This window comes from Tenrec ecaudatus, chromosome 9, assembly GCF_050624435.1.
Source record: "Tenrec ecaudatus isolate mTenEca1 chromosome 9, mTenEca1.hap1, whole genome shotgun sequence".
NCBI lineage: Eukaryota > Metazoa > Chordata > Mammalia > Afrosoricida > Tenrecidae > Tenrec > Tenrec ecaudatus.
The window spans coordinates 113,690,541-113,716,141 of NC_134538.1; the positions used below are offsets into that span (position 1 = coordinate 113,690,541).

Here is a 25,601-nt window from a genome sequence, read left to right on the forward strand (position 1 = left end):
ATTTAATTTTACAGAAAAGATTCGCAAAGCATTAGCCCTTGATGGCAGCATATGCAAATTTCACTTGGTGACATGTGAAGTTGAGGCTCCTAGAAAGGGTTATTAAAAACACCCTAGTAGAATCTTGGATATTAAATAATTTAAGAAATAAATTCCATGATTGTTTATCATCATCATCTTATCCACCTTTTTCTGGTAATTAACTCATTGAACACAAACATATTTGTTAAACACCTACCACATACAAGACACTCATGGAAGCACCCTGATGATTACCAAGCCATGGGCCCAGCTGAAGCCACTCACCACAAGTCTGTGCTGTGCGGTTGGTCCTGCATGCTGCGCGCGCACAGTACTTCCAAGGACAGAAAGCACGGAACCCAGGTTCCAGATGTTGTCTTCTCATGGTACATACAGGACGCCCTAAGAAATGTGGTCTAAGTTTGAAGTCAAGGCACTTCAAACAACATCAGTTCAATCCAAATCCATAGGCATTGTTTTAGGGACTGGAGCAACAAAGAAACAAAACAGCCAGTTCTTTTGTTTGAGCTGTCGACACATGCACAACTAATTATAATACAACATGAAAAGCTTTTATAATAGTAGTGAAATCAAAGTGCTTTGGGAAAACAGGAGGGAGTGATTAATTCTGTGGGAGCTTAGTGGAAAGGGCTGCAATGGTAGCACGGGGGAGGTGTTGCTGGGTTCAAGATATTAAGCTAGGATTTAGACAGGAGGGAAAAAGGGAAATCCAGCATTAACTACAATTCTAGATAAACCTAATATGCTGGCTAATCGTCTGACAAAACTATTGCAAAACAAGAGAGAGGGAACTAAAAACATTAAAACTGCTTATTGTGAATCTACCATGAAGTGCAAGGCACTGAATCAATTCTGTGGGTGCTACACAAAGATACCGTGTCGTGAAGATGAGCTTGTAGTTTGCTTGTAGGGAAAAGATGTGTGCAATTAGACTCTTAGTTCTCTAACCCTCAGTTCTGCTGCTGAAGGGAAATTTAATGTAGGATACCTGCCTCTCGGTTTTTCCCATCTTGCTCACCACCAGGAAATCCGACACTTCTTGCTATTAATGAGGGAGTTCTCGAACCTTCTGTGGTCGTGCTCAGAAATCAAGCAGGCAAATGAAGGGACATGAGACCATTGTCATTCTAGATGATTCTACTACAAGCCAGCACTATGCTTGAGACTCTGGGTCAGGGACGTGAGTAGACCTTGAGACCCAGTCACAGGAGTATGTCAGTTAAACTAACAAGGCCTCGGCCTTAGGGGCCAACATTCCCACAAACCCTCTCCATGTCCCAACCGTGACCCTACAAGGGGTTCACAAACCCACGTGCTTTTGTGAAATCTATAAAAGGATCCATATGTATTCCTCTCTCCAAAGAGAATGTCATCTCCAAATTGTGTAAATTCCAGACTCCAAGTAACAGGGCTCTGCCAGGTATCCATAAATGGCTTACTGTGGGAACAAGGTGTGCACACATCTACCAGAGAAATCCCCGAAGCACGGGGACCGGTAGTACACCCCTGGTGGTCTTTCTGTGGCACTGGCCTTTTACTGAACGGCCTTTCATCCCTCAGGCCCATCTGCGCTCTTCCAAGGCCACTAACAGGAGCGTGAGCTGCTGTTTTACAGAGAAGAGCACAGGTACTCTCTTTCTCCAAATCAAACTCATTGCCATTGAGTCAGGATCACCCCATCTGTTCAACAACTCTTAACCCATTAAGTCACCAACGCTGCTGGTACTGGGTTTCAAGGTTAGAATAATTAGGAGGATGCTTGTGGTCAAACCCTTAATCTCCCACCTCCTGCCCTCTGGTTGCCCTCACCAGTCCTTTGAGACTTTATGGACTCAGCAGCATGAGCAGGGCATGGAAAGAGCTCCAAATTACAGAGGCTGCTTTACCAACAGAGTACCCCTTTGGGTAAAAACCCAGCCCAGCGGGTGGCTGGGGCTACCTCTGCAGGCAGCCTGTGCGCCCTCCCGGTGCACTTCTGCACGCTCAGAGGGCTGGCGAGCTCCACACAAAGGGGGGCCGGAGGCAGGGGGGAGGAGATCGGAAGGGAGAGGTAATCCCCGGTGTTTTGCGCATCCCCGTTTTAGAAAGGCCTAGTCTCTCCCGGACAGCTGCTGCGGTCACACCACAAACTTAAAAGCCGCCCTCCCGCCCAAGCGTGCCTGTCCTCTGCATCCTCGCCTCACTAAGCTCCAGCTGGTGCCCGCTCACCGCCCATCTCCGCCACTGCGCTCGGGGCCCGCAGCGCCCCCTGTCTCCCGGGCCGGCCTCTGCGGCCACGCCGCGCGCTCCGCCCGGGCCACGCAGGGCTCCCGGCTCCCGGCTCCAGGCTCCAGGCTCCAGGCTCCGCCAGCTCTGTGGCTCCGAGCAGCGCGCGCAGGGGCCCCCGCCGGCCGCGTCTCCCTCGCCCTCGCCCGCCGCTGCTGCCTGCCCACGGGAAGGAAAGGTCCTTTGCGAAAGAGAACAGGAGAGGAGTGCTGCGACCATCAGGTTGGTGTCCGGTCACCTGCTATTCCAGTGGGTGGGCGCGATGGGGACCTTTGGGTGTGGGCAGGAAGGCTTCAACTTCTTGGTGGCTCCCGGTTCCAAGCGAGGGCATGGAGGGACACGGAGGTCGGGAAGTGTCGCTCTTGGTACGGAGAAGGCGCTCTGAAGCCAACGCGGAGCCCACTGGCCGCGCGCGCGGCGCCGGGACAGCTGCCCGGCCGCCCTGCCTCCCTGCCACCGGCTCCCGCGAGCCAACGCTGGCTCGCACAGCACCGAGTTTCCTTCCCGAGACACACCCGGGAACGTCGCCCCTTCTCCTCTCTGCGTCCCCTCTGGGAACCTAGGAGTCTGCGGACTGCCGGTCCCGCGGAGCCCGGCGGGTGCCACTGTCCAGGGGGACAGTGCGAGACAGTGGGCATCAGCGCCCTCGCCCGCCGCATTTGGCGGAGCGCTGGGGACAGGCGGGGAGGAACGCGGGGGGTGGTTTGTGCTGTGGAGAGGCGGGTGGATGGGATGGTAGGACTGGGTGGGCGACGCTTTTCTGCCTGCCAGGGTCCAGGACACCGACACGGAGATGGAGGTGTGTGTCCTGCCAGACTCAGAGGTACCCAAGGTGAAGTTGGAAATAGACTCAAGCTCCCAAACGCGCGGTCTCCGGAGCCGGGGATCCCTCCGTACGCCTTGGTTTGCCAGTTCTGGAAGGCTCCAGATTTTACTCCAGCGGAGAACCCAATCCGAACTTCACCTTGGCACCCCTACCCCCCTTTTTCCTGGCACGCAGTGGACATAGCACTGGGCTGCCCCCGCAGTGCCTGGGTGGCTTCTGGAGCTGACCGGGCTTTCTCTCTGAACGGCTGGGGTGCAACCGAAACCTCGCCAGCTGAGCAGCCTCTCTCCCTTCGCAGCGCTCTGGAGGGGACCTGATGGAGGGCAGGGACTCAGCAGAGGAGTGGGGAAGCTGTGGTCCCGCGGACCCATGGAGTTCCAGGTTGTAGGGGAAGGATTAAGTAGAGGAACTTTTCTACACTGAACTCTGAATGACACAGTAAGAAGCTATTGCCTCAGGCAGTTTCTCCTTTCCCCACCAAGACTCCCAAACTTCGAAAACCACATCACAGCCATGGAGTCAGTCTGATTCCAATGCACAGTGACCTCATAGGGCAGGGTAGAAATGCCCCAGTGGGTTTCCGAGACTGTAACTCTTATGGGAGTAGATCGCCTCATCTTTTACCCCCTTTCCCTCTGGTCAGTGCGTTCACAAAAGTAAAAGTTCGGCCAGGAAAGGTTTCTCGGTCTCATTGTGTGCGTGTGTGTGTGTGTGTGTGTGTGTGTGTGTGTGTGTGTGTGTGAGAGAGAGGGGGGGGGGGAGACACAGAGACTTGGAGCAGGGTAGAGGTGGGAGTGGATTTACTAATAGAAAGGAATGGGGAGTGGATTTCCTAATAGAGAGGAATGGGGAGGGGGGCAGGTAGAAGAGACAGGACCAGACCCCTCCTGGGTCAGAGCCTGCTACTATTTCGTAGCCATGGCAACCAGGAGGGCAGGACCGGTCAGATCCGCCCAGTTCTGCATGTTGTAAGAAAAATGTGAAGGGTGGGGAAGGGAGAGCGCCACATGTCATCACTCCAGCGATTCCTTTGCTTCTCCGCTCCCTCTCTGAGCCAGGGGTGAGGAGGACTGACTGGAAGGGTCAGGATGGGAGTAGGCAGCTCCAGTCAGGAGTCCTTTAACCCTCTCCAGCCTCAGCAGCAGCTAGGAGGCTCACCCAGCTGCTAGAGTTAGCTGAGGGTCACATCCTTGACAAGTGGCAAAGTGAGGGCACAGGTCCCGGAGATGGGAAAAGACCTTGGCCCTTGGGAGGGAAAGGCCAGGAAATACAGTCTGGTGATGTGGACGAGATAAGAGAAGGGTCAGGAGGGAGCGCAGAGACAATGAAGCCATACCGTTTTCGAATGCCAAAGTTTCAAATGGAATTTGCCGATTTATGAAATGGAAAATTGTTGTGCCTCAGGTACTTTGTACATTCGAAAATACTAGTGAAGTTATCATCCCCCCTCCACCCCCCCCTTTTAAAGTAAAACAACGTTGGAAATGGCTGGTGTACTAGTAGGAGTTTTGTGATCGTAATATAATGATAATTTCTTTTAAAAATCACGTTGCTAGGAAAGTCAGAAAGTTAAGTATCATTGACATTCCTTGAGATGAAAATATTTATATTCCATATATTTCATTGTTATGTCCAAAAACAAGCTTGCAAGGTGCAGACCTGAGGATGGGAGTCTTCTCAATGGAAATGAGGTCCTTTCAGAGGCTTCAGGCAACTAAGGATCCCACCTACAGAGAATCCCTTTTTATTCACAGTCCTGATACAGTTATCATTTGTACATAAGTTTGACCTATACTTAATACAGGACTTACTATATGTTATGGGACTTATTAATGATCTAAATAGAATGGAAAGAAAAACACACTTCAACAAAGAGAAACAATCTCCCAACAAGCAAACCATGGCCGTTTTGAGAAACGTTTCCTAAGGAGGTTTGCCGCAGTCTGCTTGCACCAGGAATGCATACAAAGGTCATCCTTCGCTGCCCCTGGCTCAGCTTGTAAGAGAGCAACCAGGCGCTGAGAAAGTCATCATCTCACTGCTGTGCCCTCTGGCCCACTCTCCTAGAGGGGAGAGCAAGGAAACCTGATTGGCAGGGCAAAATGTGCTGAAATTATCAGGAAACTTTAATCAACAGGAGCAGAAGCTCAGTAAATGCTAGAGAAGTATTGTACCTTTTATCTTGTCTTCCACATCACTCGCGTTTATAATTAAGCCTTAGCTAATTTATTTGCATTGTATTTCTCAGCGGGAAGGAGCACTCAGAAAACCAGAGTTTCGAATGGGGAGTTTGGGTGTAGGGAGGGTTAGTCCTGGTGGGACTGGAAACTCTTTCTGGGGACAGATAGGGTCAGGGACAAAAACTATTGCAGTGCTGAGGAAGTGCATCAGTGCTATGCTCACAGATTAGACCATGACTTTGAAACTGAAGCACCAGACTGTCATATCGCTTCCTCACATAGGAAGGATATTGTTTTGGGATGGCGTCAAACTGGGACAGCAGAGAGTTTCGTACTGCCTAGTTATGCTTCAGAATTTATGTTCTCATTCCATTACAGAGTCATTTGTTAGCTATCAAACGGTTTACTGCACGCCAGAAGGTATCTCTGAAGGGATCGCGATGGCCTGGTGTTATTTGAAGACTTACTGGATCTTGTCTAATGCCTTTAGGCTAGAGAAATGCATAGTAAGATAAACTTGGAAAATAAACATCTAATTTTAAGACAAAATAGTCCCAATGCCTCAAGACCAATTCTCATTTAATGATTATTTAATGACTAATGAATCTTCTCATTTAATGATTAACATACAATGCCTTCAGATTGTTTGTTAAAACTTCCTTTTTTTTTTAAGAGGTGGGTGTTGGGTGGTGGGTGAGGGGAATTCCCGATTCTGAACTTGATGGTTCTATCTGGAAGGCATAAAGCCTTAATGGTATATGCTATTTGGGGGAAATGTCTTTGTAAATAACTAATATCTTCTATTAAAAAAGTAGCTATGGCTCTATTTTGGAAAGTTATTATTTCTATAAACAGCTGGAACTATCTGGATTACTCAAATAAAATGACAAGCATTTCAATACTTGATTACATAATCCTTGAAAGGAAAAACAAAAATAATATGTCAATGTGTAGAAAAGAGCTCCTGAAAGTTCATAGAAAAATTTCATTAATAAATAATAGATTTTTTTGCAGGAACTTTCGAAACTGCTCCTCATAGATATTTATTTATTTAGATACCCATAATACAATACAGACTCACAATGTAGACCCAGAAATGGGTCAATAGTATAATAGAAGCCACCTTCAACTAATTATAATACATCTGAAGAATGAGCAGATTTAAAGAGCACTGGTAATGACGGTATAAGAGTCATGTTCTGTCTTAGGCTGCATTCTGTAAGAAGCAAAATCAGTGAAGTGTGTGTGTGTGTGTGTCCAAATCTCTAAGACTTTTCTCCACCAAATTCTGTGCTCTTCAATTCATATCCTCTCAGAGGTAGTTGTGGCATCTTCTAGATCTCAAACAGTGTTCTTTTGAAATGTTCTTTGAACTTTAGGAACAACAGAAATCTGAAGATTAGATCTTTACCTCATAAGGGACAAGGTTTTCTGGTGAAAATCTCAGAGTTCAGCCCTTGCTCCCTTTGAAGTAGGTGCATTGTCACAATGAGAGAAAAACAACTTAGTGCAGCCTTAGGGCCTCCCCCCACCCTGAACCCCACTTATACCGTTTTCTGTTTTCTTAAAACTTCTTCATATTTAGTTCTCATGATTTTTCGGTGTCCTACAAAGCGTCTGTCAAGATTTCTCACTTGGACTAACAGGAGCCCTGGTGGTGTAGGTAAAGTGTTGGACTTGGATCAGCATGGTGGGAGTTTGAAACCACCAGCAGCTCCGTGTCAGAAAGACTGGGCTTTCAACTCCCCTAAACAGTTACAGTCTTGGAGTCACTGTGAGTTAGCAATGATTAGGTAGAAGTGAGATTTCTTTTGTGAAATATGAGTAAGAGCAGTATTGAGAGAACGTGTCTACAGCATCCATTGATTGCAAAGACCTTGTTACATACACTCTTGTTTTAGAACAAATTCATGTATATATGACCTAAACCCAGTAGTAACACTATTTGACTTACCTTCATATACATGTTTTATACAGGCATGTAGGAGATAATTAGTAGTGAATGAGTGAGTGAGTAGGTGAATTACATGGTGACAGCTTTTCCTAACTTATGAGGTTGCAGTGGCTGATGAACACACACGTTGTAGGTCTGATGATAGGTTGTTGGCTCATGGAAATGCAGGTGTTGATGAATACTAAAAGCAGCAGGCCAGACAAGAGGCTCAATGTCCAAGAACTAGAGGTCAGAAAATGATGAACAGAATACAGAATCCAGACCAAAGGAAAACCGTGTTAAAATGTCTGATAGAAGAGGACACGTCAAAATTGGTAGGAAAATCACATTATCTTTCCATTCCGTTTTTTCATGAACATTTTTTATATATTAGACATAGGTCATACCCTTATGGAAATGGCAACCGACAGTGTTTAAGAGTGTGACTTGAGTTAGAATGCGATTTGAGTCGTGTCTTCTTCCAGGGCTGTGATTGAAGACACACCCCACATTAACCCAGCTCATTAAGATATAGAGGTGAGGATTTTTGAACACATTAAAGAACAACAGCAACAAAAAAAATGCCACCACCTAGTTGATTCCCACTCACAGTGGCCTCATAGGGCAGAGAGAGCATGTAGGGCCTAAGGGTCCGAGACTGTTTATCTATCTTTATGGGAGCACACAGCTTCTTTCTCCTACTAGCAGCTAATGGGCTTGAATCACCCACCTTGTTATTTATTATTCTAATGCTTAAGCTACTTCATCATTAGGGATCCTTTCAACACATAAATTAATGAAGCATAATTATTTAATATCACATGAGACCATCACATAGTACTGAGCATCATGGACTAGCCAATGTCAATCATCATAAATCACCCCGTAGTCAAAACTTTTGAATTGCTTTTACCCTACCATAAAATCCGGTTAAGGAACAAAACATAAAACCAGTCTTTTTCCCCCAGGAATCGTTGGCCAAAATTCCCCTTTATCCTGATACCTTTGTTATGAATGTCAAGCGAATAGTCTAAGTTTTTGATCACTTGTGTGATTCTTAATCCTGTGTTCTTATTCATGGTCCTTGACGAGAGGATAAAAACCTGGAGGGAAGGGACTTGTCTTTTCTACCTTTGTACATTCAATATAAAGAGCAATTCATTGTCAAAAGATTTTAGATATTTCAGACAGGGCGAAGTTTCATTAATAGAATGATTTGTTACTTCCTAAATTATTCTAGATTAACCATCTTTGGTTTTAGACTTTCCTTAATCCTGGGGTCTTAACAAAGGGATTCCTTTTCTTTTTCATTTTTAAAATGCTAATTTTCCCTTTAGTAAGGAACCGAGGATCTTATGACAATCTATAACAATGGAGTGCCGTAATGAGCGTGTGTTGTCATCACTAAGTCCCATGTAGTTGGTTCCAATTTATGTATAACAGAAAAAAACTGTCTTGTTCTCTGCCATCCTTCAATCACTGATATGGTTCAGCCAGGCTTGGCATCACTGTGTCAACCCGTCTTCTCGAGTCTTCTATGTGGCTTGCGTACTCTCTCCGTGCACGTCAGTGCCCCAAGGGACACATTTGTTCTCAAACACTGTTAAGAAGCCTTATGCAACAGGTTTGCCCAGCGCATGCCATTGCTTTATTTCTTGACTGTGCCTTCCATAGGTTTTGATTGTGGCTCAAAATAGGAAGAAATCCTTGACATTCATGTTTTCTCTATTTATGATCATAGAATCATAGACTCTACTTTGTAGAAAGTCATATTGCCCAAAGTTATTTTTATTCTGAATTTTGGGGTTTCTCTTTTACAAGAACCCAATTAATAAAAATGAGTGTGGACATTTTGGGTATGTGTTGAATTAACCTTAAGTAATCATTAGAAAGGATAGAGTCCAAAGGAAAGTGGTAGCAAATACAAAAGAGAGACACAGATAAGCAACTGCAGCAACTGTGAAATCTGAGGGACAGTGCCTGGGTGGCGGTTTATGTGCTTGACTGTCTGGAAGGGTGGAAGTTTGAACCCACTCCATTGTGTCACAATGAGAGGCTTGGGGATCCCCTTCTGAACGCTCACCGCCTTGAAAACAATGTAGTGATGCTATTCTGCACACATGCAGTCTCCATGACTAAGAATGGACTGGGTAGGAACTGAGACATGGATAAGTCTCCTTAAAAGATAGTTTACATACTGAAGTATATACTGCCTGTGATTTTTAAAATTATTTTTATAATTTTAAATCTGTTCCTATTAATATTTGATAATTTATATCCACAACTACACTAATAGTAATTTCTAATACTCATGAACCATATCCAGCTTGGGAACTTTTTACTGAAAATTTCCTGTTTGCTTCTTCTTCAACAAAGCTCAATAAGCTCTAAATCTTACCCCCTCTCTTCTACAGAAGCCATGTAAAATATAAAAGAAGCCAAGGCTGAAATGACCTAGCATCCTTAGAAAAAATTCTACAACTCTTTGAATCTGAATTTATTTCTTCATGCTTATACCACATAAGTCTTTTAAAGAGTTAATGTTTTCTGCTTCAGATACTAGAAATAATTTTACTATATTGTCTTCTCAAAGCATTTATCATAATTATTTTAACATTTTATATTAAAACTGTGTGTTCTCTTTGTGAGTCTTTATTAGGAAATCATGGAGAATATAGTAAAATTAGTATCTATTTTTCTAATTACAAAGAAGTAAGCATTACTAAATGAGACTGTTACTGCTAAGAAGAAAACAACAACAAAAAGAGTAAAGAAGGTAATGCCAAAAGAATAATAACATTTCCATCGTGAGTGAGTGAAAGATGAGTGTTTATTATTTTCAGTTATTATGGGTCACGTTTGCATTTTGCTTGCGTTCATACCTTACATATCTTATGCCCATATCAACTTAAGAGTATGAAACAAACAGAAGCGACCATGAAATACAGAAATGAGAAATCATATACTATTTAATTATAAACTGTAATTCAGGAGATGGACCATTCCTGGAACATGTACAAGGACAATACATACCCTCTTTCAATAACAAAGACAGAGTTGTGAAAACAAAAATAAATAAAGGAAGAAAATTACAAAAAAACAGTAAAAAAGTTTAAAAACACCTTAAAACAAATGCATAACCATTAAATTTGTGGGAAATGAATATGGTACTATAAACCAAATTGACAGAAGCTAGCAGTTACAATAGGGTTATGAAGGAAACATTGATTTACCATTGGATAAATATAAATATTTTCTCTATATTAATTAATTGTAGATTTTATTAGGTCTCATTTTTACTTAATCTTTTGCATATCCAAACAGTTTCTAAGTATTATTGTGTCATATTGGTTCAGAAGTGTACCTACTTGGAACTAAACAATGTAATCATACCTATATATTTAGGTATAACATATTCCAGGACAGAAAATAGACTAATAACATGATGAAGTAGAGATATTGTCTGGGCTTGCCTCAGTAAAAAGACAGGAAACAGTGTAATCCATTCATTTCTTATTCTCATGTATGTACTACTTGAAATAGAATTCCAGTTTAAAAAAATTGCGTACTTAAATTGTTTAAGTATTTTCCTTGAGGACTTAATTTACATATTATATAGACAGCTGGATCCATACATAATAATGTCATAATCTCAAATTTTCTGAATAATTAGGTTTTCTTTGATGAAATAAATGAAAACAGCATTACATTTTCATATCCTCATACATTTTTGGATTATTTAATTATTGTAAAGGGCGGTTCATACATATTCAACTCAGGCACTCCTGAGCTTTATTATTTATTGTTGTTGTTTCCATACAAGTATTTTCCCTGCATAACTTAAGCACTTTCTTTATTGACGACAGAAGGATTGTCTAAGGTGGAAAATAACCTTTGAGGTAGAACATTTCATATTGAAATAAGTCTTAGTTTGCTTGTTATACTATAAATTGAGTCATTAGACATGGACCCTAATTTGAATCAGGATAATACTAGTTTTTTAATAGATTTTCATTTCTATAGGAAATCTTTTCAATATAGCTATAGAGGATGGTCGTTATTGATAACTGGAAAATATGCATGAGGAAGAGATGTTTGAGAAAAAAACAAGACAAAAAACCATAAATTGGTCATGTCAATTGATCACATCTTAGCTTAAATGTGAATTTATTATTAAAGTAAAGTATCTGTTTTACATCTGACATCTAGGTCTTGATTTTTAATCTTCATCTGTAATAAGAGGAAGCAGACTCTTTGGAGAAATGACTGATTGTAGGATATGCACAAATACATAAAATTTGTGTAGGTATACACAAATACATAAAATTAGCCTGGACCGTCTTGCAATTCTAAAAAAGTAAAGAAGAGGTCAGAACACACACACACACACACACACACACCAAGAGTGAGAGAGAGAGAGAGAGAGAAATGTGTCAATGGGATACAACCAAATGTAAGGGATCACAGTGACCAAAGCTGGAATAATTGGAGCAAAAATATAAATAAATAGTATTGGATTGAAAACTGTTAAAGGCAAACCTATGCCATTGAGTTGATTCTGACTTATAGCAACCATATAGGATAGAGTAGAATCCTATATGGTTCACAAGGCTGTAAATATTTATGGAAAACAGCTACCAATATTGGTCCATTAAATATAACAAGTAGATATACAGATGAAAGATGTTAATAATAAGGCATTGTGTTATGCAAATCTTAAAGGATAAGGAGTGTCAAGCAGAGCGAGTTTTTCAAAGTTTACCAAACTCTTCCTTCAGTCCTATCTATTACAGAGTCATATTTGAATCTGAAATGACAAAATAAGAAGCAGCACTAATTGGCTCTATGGCCAATAAAGGAAACCTCTAAAATGTTCATCAATAAATTAGGCTTTCAAATCATCTAGTTAGGCTTCTCTTGATATAGCTGTCAATGAAGCTAAAGGTTTACTAGAAGGTCAAACTCAGAAAAAAGTGAAGTAAATATATTTTAAATTTTAAGTCCCTAGTTAAACAAACAAACAAACCTACTGCTGCTGAGCCTACTCTGGCTCACCGTGACTCCACAGGACAATGTAGAACTGCTCCATAGTTTCCCAACATGGTAAATCTCTATGGAAGCACATTCCCCCTTTTTTTTCTGGCATGGAGAAGATAGTAGGTTCTACTATCTTCTCACTAAGAACATTTTGATAGTGATCAAATACTTAAGCACTTGTGCACCAGGAGCCTTAAGTCCACATTCATTCATGGTATGAAAAATACATGACATGCATATGCATGGTATACATATGCATATGCATTTTACAAAACATTCCTTAAAGCTTAAAAACTTATATTCAAAACTATATACATTATCTATAGTGAGGAACTATCCAAAGTGAATCATGTTCACACACAGGAGCAAACTAAGATAAAGGAGAGAAAAAGAGTTGACCAAATCTTAGCCCACCAAGCACCAATGATGACATTACTGCTCAGAGCAGCCAATGCAGAGACGACCATAGGGCTGGCCCCAACATGAGACACGGCATCCCCTCACTGACCCATAGCATTATGGGAGACAACACTGGAGAAACAGTGTGGGAATTGTGCCCTGGCTGACCCTACCACACTGGTGTGAAACATGAAAGGAGTGCAATAGAACAGCAAGAGGAGCAAAGCAATGAAGTCCCTGAGGGATTCCAAAAATAAACTTCGGGGGGTAGGGCTTGGGACCTCATCACATTAGATTGGGAAACATTCGTAAAGGTCAACAGACAGACCTGGAACTATTTATAGGATTTTCTTTGTTCTTTTTGGTTTTGTTCTGTCATATCTGTCTGTATAAGATAGGTGTCATAAATAATCCCGAGTAGAAAACAGAAGGTTAGAGGGTTCTGGGGGCACATAGGAGAGGAAGTGGTGGGGGGATAAGTGGAAAGCCAATAAACTCAGGGACAGGGGAACAACAGTGATCTAAAATTGATGCTGAGGAGGGCATTGAATACCTGGTTGAGCTTGATCAAGTTCAATGTAGCCAAGAGGAATTAGGGAAAGCCAAATGAAGTTCAAATATAATAGTGGGACAAGAGGAAAGTAAAATGAAATAGAGGAAAGAACTAGGAGGCAAAGAACATTTATAGAGGTATAAATATAGTATATGTGTAAATATATTAATATATAATGATAGGTACACACATGTGTAAATATATTAATACACAATGATAAATATTAATACATAACTATCAATATATTAATATACAATGATAGGGACATAGATCAATGTATATATATATATGATATGTTAAAATTAAGATAGAAGATGGACATTGGGCCTCTACTCAAGTACCCCCTCAATGCAAGAACACTTTGTTCTTGCAATCTGGCATTCTGTGAAGCTCAGCTTCCCAACATGATAGCTGAAGACAAAATGGGTACATAAGCAAATGTAGTGAATAAAGCTGATGGTGCCTGCCTATCAAAAGATATAGTATCTGGGGTCTTAAATGTCTGCAGATAAGCAAGTGGCCATCTAGCTCAGAAGCAACTAAGCCCACATGGTAGAACCACACCAGCCTGTGGAATCATGTGTTCATGGGATCAGGAATCAGGCATCAGAAGACCCAGAACAAGCATTCTTATAGATGTGAATGAGACGGGAGTGGGGACATGGAGTGGAGATCCAAAGCCCATCTGTAGACAATTGGACATCCCCTCACAGAAGGGTCACAAAGAAGGGACAGCCAGCCAGGGTACAGTATAGCACCACTGAAACCTACAACCTTCATCTAGTCCTTTAATGCTCCCCCACATCCCCCCTCCACTATCATAACCCCAATTATACCTTACAAATCCAGCTAGACAAGCCACTGGTAAAGATAAGAGCTCTTGACACATGGAATCTAGGACAGATAAACCCCCTCAGGAACAATCATGGGAGTAGTGAAACCATGAGGGTTGGGGGAAGGTGGGGTAGAAAGGGGAAACTGATTGCAATGATTGACATATATCCACCTCCCCCAGGGGGATGAACAACAGAAATGTGGGTGAAGGAAGGTCGCGGACAGTGTAAGATATGAAAATAATAATTTATAAATTATCAAGGGTTCAAGCAGGAGGGATGGTCAGGGAGGGAGAAAAAAAAAAGAGACACTGATATCAAGGGCTCATGTGGAAAAAGAATGTTTTGAAAGGATTATGGCAAGATATATACAAATGTGCTTGACACAATGGATGTTTGGATTGTTATTAAGAGGTCCCAATAAAATTATGTATTAAAAATTTTTTAAAGTGATCATGCTCTGGCCAGCAAGGCTATTGTCTTTCAAATAAACACCTTCTTTATTTTTCTCATTTACCACTTTCAGCCATTAAATTGATTGATACCAAATAGCACAGATCTTACCATAATGAATATTATGAATTAGCTATTATTGTAGTTACTTATAAATAAGAGAATATTTGAATCATACTCTGTTCCTTAAGATGGAGTTCATTATAATTACTTCCTCATAAATCCTTTCTGATACCAGTTTAATATGTTTTTTTTCATTATTACCTTTTATAAATTGAATATTCATTTCTTCTTGGGGTAGAAATGTTACATATAAATTTACAGATCTTATACTACCAGAAAATTTAATGTTAAAGTTATATGTAGTAAGTACATATAACTTTTGAGAAGTCAAAAAGTATAGCTACTAGGATTCTATTTCATACATGCAGAAATTTATTCCACACAAAATGTTTTGCAGCATGAGTCTAATCAGTGGATCACTGTTGACAAGTTTTCTCCGTGATACACTTGGCTTGATCTTACTCGGGTACCTCAAAGAAACGGGGTTGAAGAGAAACTTCACACGATGTCCAATCATGAGCGTGGCTTTCAAGGGGTCAGTTAAGCCAGAGAGGTCAGCTGAAAAACTAAGGGGACTATTTGGGAGAGACTCCTAATGGGATCCACCTTGTTGTCTGTCAGTTTGTCCTGCTGCGGTGGCTCGTGTGTGGCTGGGATGCTGGAAGCGATGTCGCTGGTATTTCAATGCCATCAGGGTCACCCATGGGAACAGGCTTCGGCGGAGCTTCCCGACGGAGAACGGACAGCAAAGGACCCCAGGGCCTTCTTCAAAGAAGGAGCCACTGAAAGCCTGGTGCAGAGCTTCAAAGCAGGGCCAGCCTCGGAAGGCCAAATGAATGGAAGCGGAATTGTCAGAGCTAGTCCTGCAGGATGGGCCTTTCTGGTCAGAGCACAGGAAATATGATGAAGCAGGAACAGTTTTCAAAAAGGAGAGCTAACCAGGGTGACATGAGTTGGGTGTTAGGGTTCTCTAGAGAGATAAAACCAGATTGATGATAATTTTATATAGATAGATAGATATAGATATAGATAGATATATAACACAAGAAATGAACTGTTCAATTATATACAGATAGATAGATAGATAATATAAGAAATGAACAGTTGAATTATAAAGCAGCACAAAGGATTCAGTGCAACTCATTCCCGTGAGAGAGTTGTGAGACACTGGCAGTCCTTCAAGTCTTGAGGGCCACCAGGTAGTCCTCTGTAGAGAGAGCTAGGCTATCCCAGCACAGGCAGCAAACAGCAAGGCAGGTCACCAACCGTCAGCCAGGTCACCAACAGTCAGTCCCCAGCTCCAGAGATGTACATTCCAGTTATCTGCCGAGGCAAGTCTTAAAGTGACCTCAAATTACAGCAACACAGCCCAGAGGTTAGGTGTCCCACAGGTAGTGTACCCTTTAAATTGAGGCACAGAATAAGCAAGGTAACCGCACACTCCTCTGATGATCAAAGAGTGAGAGACAAGAAAGGCAAGGCTCACCGAGCCATTTCTCTTTTCACCCTTCAATTAATCCCACATGTGTTTATCGGCCAGGCTGGCACAATAAACTATCTCATTGGGTAAAGCTTGTGGTTACGGAACTTGGTGTCAGAGCTTTTGATGGGACACAAGTGTACGTAAGGAGATAGCTCTGCAATAATGTGCTAATGATTGCAACGTGTAATAGGGAAAATATTTATAAATCTAGGAAAATTTGGAGTCATCATAAATTAAATGAAACCCCTAAAGATTGACATCCTATGCATGTAGTGAGCTGAAAGAGAAAGTGTTGGTCATTTTGAATTTTAAAAAAATCACAGGATTTACTATGCTTGGAACAAGGCAATAAAGAGAAATGACTTTGCATTCATGGCCAAAAGGGACATTTCAAACCAATATTGAAGTATAGTGCTGTCTGTGATAGGGCTTTCTATCTAACTTCAAAGAAATCTAATCAGTACAATTATTATTCAGATTTATTCACCAACCACAATGCTGGAGATGAAGAAATTGAAGAATTGAACCAAAATATTCCATCGGAAACTGATCAAACATGCAATCAACTTGCATTGATAATTATTGGCAATTGGAATGCAAAAGTTGGAAACAAAGAGGAACGCTTTGTGAATTAGGGGGACAGCGAAAAAGAGGAAGGCCCTCATGGAGTCGGGTTGACACAGTGGCTGCAACAGAGGGCTCAGACATGAGAACCGTCGTGAAGATGGTGCTGGGCTTGGCAGTGTTCCTTCTATGCTGCATCGGGTTGCTATGGGTTGGAACTGAATGAATGTCGCCTAACAACAACGATAACCTAAGGGGGGTATCTTTTTTTTATTTTGATGAATCATTTTTCTGGAGGTTCTTAACAGCTCTAATAACAATCCATGCATCAATTGTATCAAGCACATTTGCACATATATTGCCATCATTTCCAAAACATTTTCATTCTACTTGAGATCTTGGTATCGCCTCCTCTTTTCCTCCCTCCCTCCCTCTCTCCCTCTCATCATCATGAACCCTTGATACTTTATAAATTACTTTAATTTTCATATTTTACCCTATCTTTGGTCTCCCTTCACCCACATATCTGCTGTTTGTCCTCCTTGCCAGGTGGGGTGGGGATGGGGCTTATAAGTGGATCATTGCAAGAGGTTCCCTAAAGGAGTTATCTTGATACAATTTCTCAGAAGAAAAATGATACAGAGGCTTAGTATGAAGACATTTTAAGAAAACGGAAAACTGGCTTGATGTAGAAAAGGCCATGTCCGTTTGCTTTCTCCATCGCGGAAACACACGTGCTTGTTGCTTGAGGGCGTGCAGCCTGCTGCATGAGAACGTTTCTGGGAAACCTGCACCTGCTCGTCCCCATCCCCTTCCTTCTTGTTGCCAAAACTCAAGGAATATTTCCAAGGCATATGATCTGGGAATCAGTGGTTTCACAATTTGATATTATTGTTTAGTAATATATTCTATGATTTTGTAGCAATTTTTTGACTTACCATCTTACTAACACTAGGATTTTTCTTCACTTCCTCTCCACTCCCCAAAAGGTGGCAATTCATTTCCTTACACCTTGAACACTTCCCAAATTGGGACTACCTATATTAAAAAAATTCAGATCACCATCATACTAATACTCGTCTCAGATGCAGAGAAAGTCATGTCTTTTAGATCTATCTTAAATGTTAAATTAGGAAAGCAATGCATATTTTACTACTCTATCTCTGCTGTTTATTGATATTGACAAGATTCTTTATCAAGACCAGATGTTGTCAGTTCTAGGGGATGATTGTGCTTCCAGTTTTTGCCAAAGTGACTAGATGACTACTTACTCATTTTTCCCTTTCTTTGAGTCTCAGTGACATCGAGTGCATTGCATATGTAAAAGATTCAATTGCATCAAACATTATATTTATAGGACACACATCATTATTATTTTGACCTGCCTGCCACCCCCTCATCTCTGCTCCTCAAAGAAAAAACAGCAGTGCGCTAAGAAGCTGATGCTTAGGTGTGTTCCAGCCAAAGTGGGGTGAGCAGGATGCCAGCTGCCATCTGCCATCTGCCCTTTAACCTATTAAGTTAGATCCTAGGTGATTCTTTATTGAGCTGCAAAATGTCGGTGCTCTCTCTGTATGTATTTTTAAAAATATCACCTCAAACTGTACTTCCACTTCTTTGTATTCAACATTGCTGCATTACTTTTCCAATTGCATTCTGCTGTCCATCACTGAGCTCCCTTTACCGTTGGACCAAAGTTCCTGATAGTTTACTTTTTTTATATGCTGATGTCTTAGTTGTTACCTCCCATTGGTAGTTATTTAATAATTTTCTGGCCCTTTGTTTAAAAGCCAGGTGAGACTGACTCAAGCCATGATACTCTGAATCACCAAATATGCCTCCAAAAGCCTGACAGGCAAGAGGAATCCCAAAGAATTAATGTCTTTGAAATTATTGTGTTGGCCAAGAGTATTACACGGACTAAAGACTGCCAGAAGAATAAACAAACTGATGGTGTTGGAAGACGTACAACTAGCATTCTTCTTAGAAGAGAGCATGTCAGACTGTCTCCCATACTCTGGACAGCTCATCAGGAGGGGCCAGTCCTTGAAGAAGGACATAATACTTGGTAAAAGACAGGGTCAGAGAAAGAGAAACCCAGCTATGTGACTGTGACAACTGGCTTTAAAATAGCCATGATTCTGAGGCTGGAGCAGGAGCAGTAGTGTTTTTATTCTTTGTACAGAGGTCACTAGAAGTCAAAACTGGCTCGATTGCATTGAAAAACCACAACAATGTGCTTTATAATTAAGTGGAATTTCTGCTGAATTTTTGTTCTACTTGTGGCAATTGGTGAACATTTTAGGCACGCACATTTTTCTTTCTGTTTTTAGTCTGTGTGAGCCATAGAGCCCCAAAAGAGCACATTTCAAGATCTTCCTGGGAAAAGACATAAAACCTAATCGCAGAATATGTGATTAAAGGGCCCTTTTTTGGGTGATATCCCACTAACGGTCCAGAAACAATAAAAGTGTCTGAAAAAGTCTCATATCATATGACTAATATGCTCTAGGCTCTCAGTACAATCTTAGACTCATGATTTTCATTTTTGTGATAGAAGAGAAATGAGAAAAAAATATAGAGACGCTGCCTGTGGTAAATTAATTCAATCAAAAAGAGGCATAAAGTACTATAATATTCTCACTAAAACTCAAAAATGCATACCTATTCTGCATAATAGAGATATGTGCAGTTCGTGTTTTAGCATAGAATATCATGTTGGTTCCCTCTGTTTTTTTTCCTGTAATTGTATTTTCAAATAGTGGATATTTTATACATACTTAATTGTAAGCAGGATGCTGCCTTAATTTCTTATTACTTCTATAATGGATATGTGACAACTGGATGGATGGCCTAATGAACAAAAACTCATTAGCTCTTAAGCAGTTAATGAAGTTAATATTTTTAACAATTCAGAAGTCTGAAGTGAGGGTCCCAGCATCTCCTCTCTGAAGACTCGGGGCAGGTCCTTGTCTCGCTTCGGCTGCCAGCCCTTGGATCCTTCAAAATCTCCAGTGAAGTGGCAAGCATTTCCCCCCATTTATCCAAGCCGGCTTCTTTACCTAATCTGTTTTATTTATATACATATAAGTCAAAAACGATTGGCTTCAACCACTGATAGAGGAAGGTAAGAGTGTACAACTGGAAGAATTTCACCAAAAGGCATATGTGGAAGCTATTGGATTGCTGTCTATTTTGCTGGGCACATTCTCAGCAGCAACAACAAAATTATTGAGATTTAGGAAAATCACGCATACGTGCACCTACCTTGATGATCTCATTAACATCACGAACAAATCCTATGAGGGTCATGAGTTATAAAAAATGGGGGAGGGTGACATTCAGCCCATAACAAATGTTACTTAAAAATTATTTGAAAATGAAAATAACCATATCTTAAATCTGATCTATTTTTCAGGTTGGGTTATTTATATTGTGAAACTCATTCAATATGAGTGCAATTGTGTAATATGAATTCTATCCATGACATGTTTTCACATATAAATGCACTGTTTGGGCCCCACTGTCTTCTACCTTTCTAGTCATGCGTTCCCATTCCCTAGTCTAATTAGTGCGCGATCTCAGCAGGTTTTTAAAACAGAGTGACCACATTCTCCTTCCTGAGAAATCATTGGCATAATGAAATGGTTTCAGCTAAGCTATCTGTGCTTTACGAATGAGAAATTACCACCCATTAAGAAATTAGAGCAAATTTGAACTTAAGACTTTTATCACCTGTAAAGTAGCTAGCGCACACATTACTCCTAGACACACAGATGATAGACTAACATTTCCTTTCTTTGGTTTGGCTCGTGCTTTGCAGCGCTGTGGGGTTGTTGTCTTAGACTTCGCTGTGATGGGGTTTGGCAGAGAGCACGCATTGTTCGGGCTTAAAAAGGGCAAGTTTTTGGCAGGACTAAGTTGCACAGAAAAGGAATGCCGTGCTTACACATGTGCACTCAATAAACCTTCAGAGCGCTTGGTCCAGATATTGCAAGATTTCTCCCCCTCCCGGCTCCGGTCTCTGCGTGTGGCTGTTCGGAGCCCTCCTTGGATTGTATCATTATCACGTGTCTTTTCATCTGCCACCGAAATGGTCCCTTTGATTCATATTTCACAAGTTCTCCATACACTGTGAACAGTTATTTCATGTCCCGTGTACTTTCACTCAAGGTTTATTAAAAATAGCCAGTGTATTCAGACCTGCTTGAATCGAGTATCTAGCAGTCCTACAGCATTATCTCACCGAGAGCCTGCACTTACCATTTTGTATCTTTGCAATCCTGGGTCAAGTCTGATCATCAGAAATGGAGTTACGCCTCTCCTTTATTTGCTTTTGCATGCTGGTAGTGTTGAAAAGTGTGTGTGTGTGTGCGTGTGTGTGTGTGTGTGTGTGTACGCTTTAACCAGTTAATGTATTTCAATGAGTGAAAACAAGCATTTGCAAAATTGCCAAAGCAATACAACCAGTCAGCACAAGCACCGTGAGCCCATCGGCCTGGACGCCTGGCCTCATAGGCCTGCGCTGTGCTGGTCTATCTCCTTGCTCATGCGGTGCTGGGTCCTCCCTCTTCTGCCTCCAGCCTCTGCTGTCTCCTCCCCCTCCCCACACACCTTCACAAAACCTTTCCTGGAGAAGTGCTTTGCCCGCGATTCGTGACTCTTTGTCACTTACAGAATGAAATTCCTCTCTAATAACCTCTTATTCTGTGTAGTGCCACAAGACGAGGATTCACAAAGATGAAGACATTTTTGTGTATGCTCCATGCATTTCACCGAGTCTTGCACTTGAAAGGTCCAACCTCTGGGTACCTGAAAGTTTGGAATCGATTACCTAAGTCACTCTGGTGACTTCTTTGGGTTTGTGACTCTTTCGCTCCCCAGGTTATTTCACACGTAATCTTCCTCTAAAATTCATACTTCTAACGCCCTCCTAACTGTACTTCCTCATTCATTTTTACCTTAATTCAATGCATATTTATGGACCGCCTGATGTGCGCTGCGCAGTATGGGGTCGCTGATGAAAGACACATGACCAGGCACGCTTGCTTCCCTGAGTAGACGAGGTCTGTCATGGTGATGAAATCATCGGTACTTTGGGTTAAATTACATCGCCTTACTCTTTCAAAGGTCAAAGAAGCAACAGTTTATTTTCTTAGGAGTAGTCATTTCTCTCTACAATGTTGTAATTGTGTCACCTTCTAGTTTACCATTTGATGTTTGTTTATACGGAGATGATGCCCAGAGTGTGATCTGCAACTCTTATTTCTCTCTTGAGTCCCAGTGGTTTTACAAGCCCTAACTCACCACCTGGTGAGTCCAGGTTGTTCCATGTTTAACTATAAAGGCGGTCATTCACTTGGGTAATGGAAAGTTCCAGAGCCTTTGGTTAGTAGGGCCTTGAATGTGTTGGTTGGGATGTGGTACAATGGTTAAATATGATTGCCCATGACTGCAGACCGCCGGATCCGGTGTTAGCGCTTTCATCTCTTGGGGAAGTGATTCAGACAAGTCACTCACTCTTTCTACATCTCAGTTTCCCGGCTGTTAATTTGGGATTCATGAAAGTACTAACCGTAAAGGTTGTTTTGAAGAACAAATGGACGAATAAGGACAATAGTGTACTTACTGCATGGCATACGATAAGAACGGTGTGAGTGTTTTTGTTTTGTCCCTACATGGGTGATAAGCCTTTCACATTGGCCAGATTCCAGGTCATCTCTAAGTACACTGTTCTATTGCTACATTAGTTATTATCTGCTAAATTCCCACAATTCAAAGGGTAGTTCATGGAAGATCTTCATGTGTGTTTACTGTGAACTCCCCCTCCTCTTGCATAGAGGGTTACTCAGAGAAATAATTTGGAGACACCCGACAACAAATCATGGCATGTGAGGGAGAACTCAGGGCAGAAGATTCCCTCGATATTACTTATCACAAAATAAAAAGCCAGTTGTGGAAATTAAAAAGACGGTTGAAAGTTCTTGTTGTGTACTCTATTTTTCAGACTCATGTTCTTCTAGTCTGCGACTGGATTTTTAACAATGTCTGTTTTCTGATACAGCGCCTCATCCCACGCACACCGACTTGTTCGGCAGCTTCCCTTGTCTTGGGCCTCCTGTCCTACAGATGTCTTGCCCATCCTTACTTCCTTCCATCACTGCCTTTGCCCTCCTCCTTTCCCTCGGCATTGCTCTTAGGACCTCTCATGCCATGTTCTCACTCTCCTGAAGTTTCACAATATTCTGTTTAGTCACCTTGACAAAATAGAGAAGAAAAATAAACCAATATAATTCATTGTTTACCCACTTGAAACTCCAGAACTTGGCCCAGCAGCCTTTTCTTACAGTACGCTCTCATGTCCAGGGACAAAAACTGTTCTAGAGAGCCAGAATACCAGGCTGAAATTCCCCTACTTGAGCTGTCTAGCCATGAGGAAGCACTTGGCCTTTACGCCCTCCTTCGGGGGCTTCAGAGGACCACGTAGGAAAGTGTAGTTTGGCACTTCTGGAACTCAGCTGTCTGAAGGAAACAGTTCTCAGCTGACTCTTAAGAAGGTTTGTGAAGAGCGCAGAGATAAAAGAGTGAAGTCGGCATCAGTATAACTCATCTAAGGTACAGAGTCTGTCCCATTTACTTGGCAGTGTTTTGTGAATATAACTAAATGGAACCAGTAAATATGTTAATCAATGATACTTCCCAGAATTTCAACTTAAAGGTCACTTCAGGTTCTGAGCAAGTGGAAGTGAAAGTGAATAATACTCTGGTTAGTTGATGGGGAAATCTTTTTCTAATCCCCTTTTCAGTATTATTTCAGATTAGCCTGTTTCTGTAACTGCCCATTTTTATTATGGCCATTTAGCCATATACTCTCTATTACTAATAATTTATTAACCCACATCTCCAGGGTGGTACTGTGGGATACACATTGGGCTGCTAACTGCCAGGTCACCAGTTCAAACCCAGTAGCCACACCCAGGTAAAAAGATGAGGCTGACTGTTTCTATGAGTTGCAGGCTCGGAAATCCATGTATGATTGCTATGAGTTGCAATTCACTCAGTTGCAGTGGATTTTTAAATTTTCTTTTATATATCAATGTTTCAGAACTACAATAAGTAGGATTCTATTAAAATACTTTCTAAATAATTATAAACCCTATGGTTATTCCACAATGGCTATTGCAGGGTGATTAAATACAAGGGGTCTTCATAAAGTTCATGGAATGGTGGGAACAAAAGACAATGGGGATTTTCCTATGAAGTTTTTGATGTCCCCTCACATATTTTTAATTATTTATGGTGACGGGAATGATTATTTTCTCATTATGTGTGGAATGTAGATGTAGATATAGTCATAGGTTTCTATTTATCTATCTTTAGTACATGACGTTTTCTATGCTCTGAATTTTAAAGGAAATAAAATTTAAAGTGAACTACAAATGGAAATGATTTTAAAGAAAAAAACAAGGAATCAGCCCAGCTTAAGGTTCCTTTTAGTTTTTATCTTATATTATATTGTAAATTTTATTTTATTTTAAAAAATCTATTCTTATTCCTTTTGGATTTAGATTACTTCATTGAATGACTATTTGTAAATATGGTGTTTTGACTCTTGGAGGGACTTTAACAAAAAGACATCATTTATATTATGTTTCTAAGTACGGTTTTTTTCAAATGGATATTTGTAAATTACCACTTATGGGGACCAGGAGGCTAGGAATGTGTTTTTCAGGGTCACCTAAAGGAAGGTGATTTAGATCAACCTGCCAGTATTTGTTCCAGGTCCCTGGGCCAGGTAAGGGCAGTGCGATAATCCTGAAGTTATCCTTTGGATTGTTATATGGAAGCACCTATGATCCCGGGGGGTTTCTGACTTTTTCTTTGTCCCCATGCGTTTATCTCCTCCCACAAAGTACACTTTGTCTAAGCTTACATGCTTTCTCTCTAAGACTTTCTTCACGGACTCATTCACACTCCTAATTCTTTCTAATATCGAAATGAAAACCATACATAAAGTATTATTTTCTTTCCTGATCTGAATTATTCTGCTTCATGATTTTTTTTTTTACTTAAAAGATTATTTTATTGGGAGTTCTTACAGCTCTTATAACAATCCATATATCAATTGTTTCAAGCATATGTGTACATATCTTGCCATCATTATTTTCTAAATTTTTATTTTCTATTTGATCCCTTGGTATCAGCTTCCCTCCGCTCCCTCGTGACCCCTTGATCAATTATAAATTCTCATTATTTGTATCTCATAACCAACCGCTGTCTCCCTTCTCCCTTCTCCCATGGTTTCTGATGTTCCTCCCCCTGGAGTGGGGGTGTGTTTATGTGGCTTTCATTGTGATGGAACCGGTTCCCCTTCCTCCCCTTTTGTCTCCACCTTCTCCCTGTCCTCCTGGAATGGCTTCCCCCATTTCTCTTCCTGGATTCCATGCATCGTGAGTTTGTATCGCTTATCTTTACATGCTCTGGTCTAGCCTGCAGTGAAAGGTAGGACTGGGGTCATGTTGGGTGGGGGGGAGGTGAGGAAGCCCTAAGGAACCAGAGGAATATTGTATGTTTCTTCGGTGCTTTACTGTGTCCTGGTTGACTCATCCCTTCTTTGCGACTCTTCTGTGAGGGTATGTCCTATGGCCTACAGATGGTTTTGGGGACTCTGCTCCAACCCTCCTCATTCTCAGCAATATGTTTTTGTCTGTTCGTTTGTTTTGGGTTTCTGATGACTGTTTCCTGGACACCTTGTGATCGCACAGGCTGATGTACTTCTTCCACGTGGGCTTTGCTTCATTATTCTTTAGGCAAGCCCTAGTTCAGGACAATTGATCATCCAGTAGATAATGTTTTGCTTTTTTAAATTGTGATCTTATCATGTGTGTTCTCCATTGGGGCTGATGGTATTGCATGTTTAAGTGTTAATACTCTATTTTGGTGGCAAAAGAAAGTACTTTGAAATCATAA

General features: G+C 41.4%; 1 protein-coding gene across 1 annotated transcript in view; it reads left to right on the forward strand.

The window, feature by feature from the left end:
• Positions 1-2,108: 2,108 nt before the first annotated feature.
• SEMA3D (semaphorin 3D) overlaps positions 2,109-25,601 on the forward strand; it is a 241,232-nt gene continuing 217,739 nt past the window's right edge. Inside the window, exon 1 of the mRNA XM_075558471.1 lies at positions 2,109-2,529. The gene's annotated coding sequence lies outside the window, so the exon portion shown is untranslated. The remainder of the gene's footprint in view (positions 2,530-25,601) is intronic.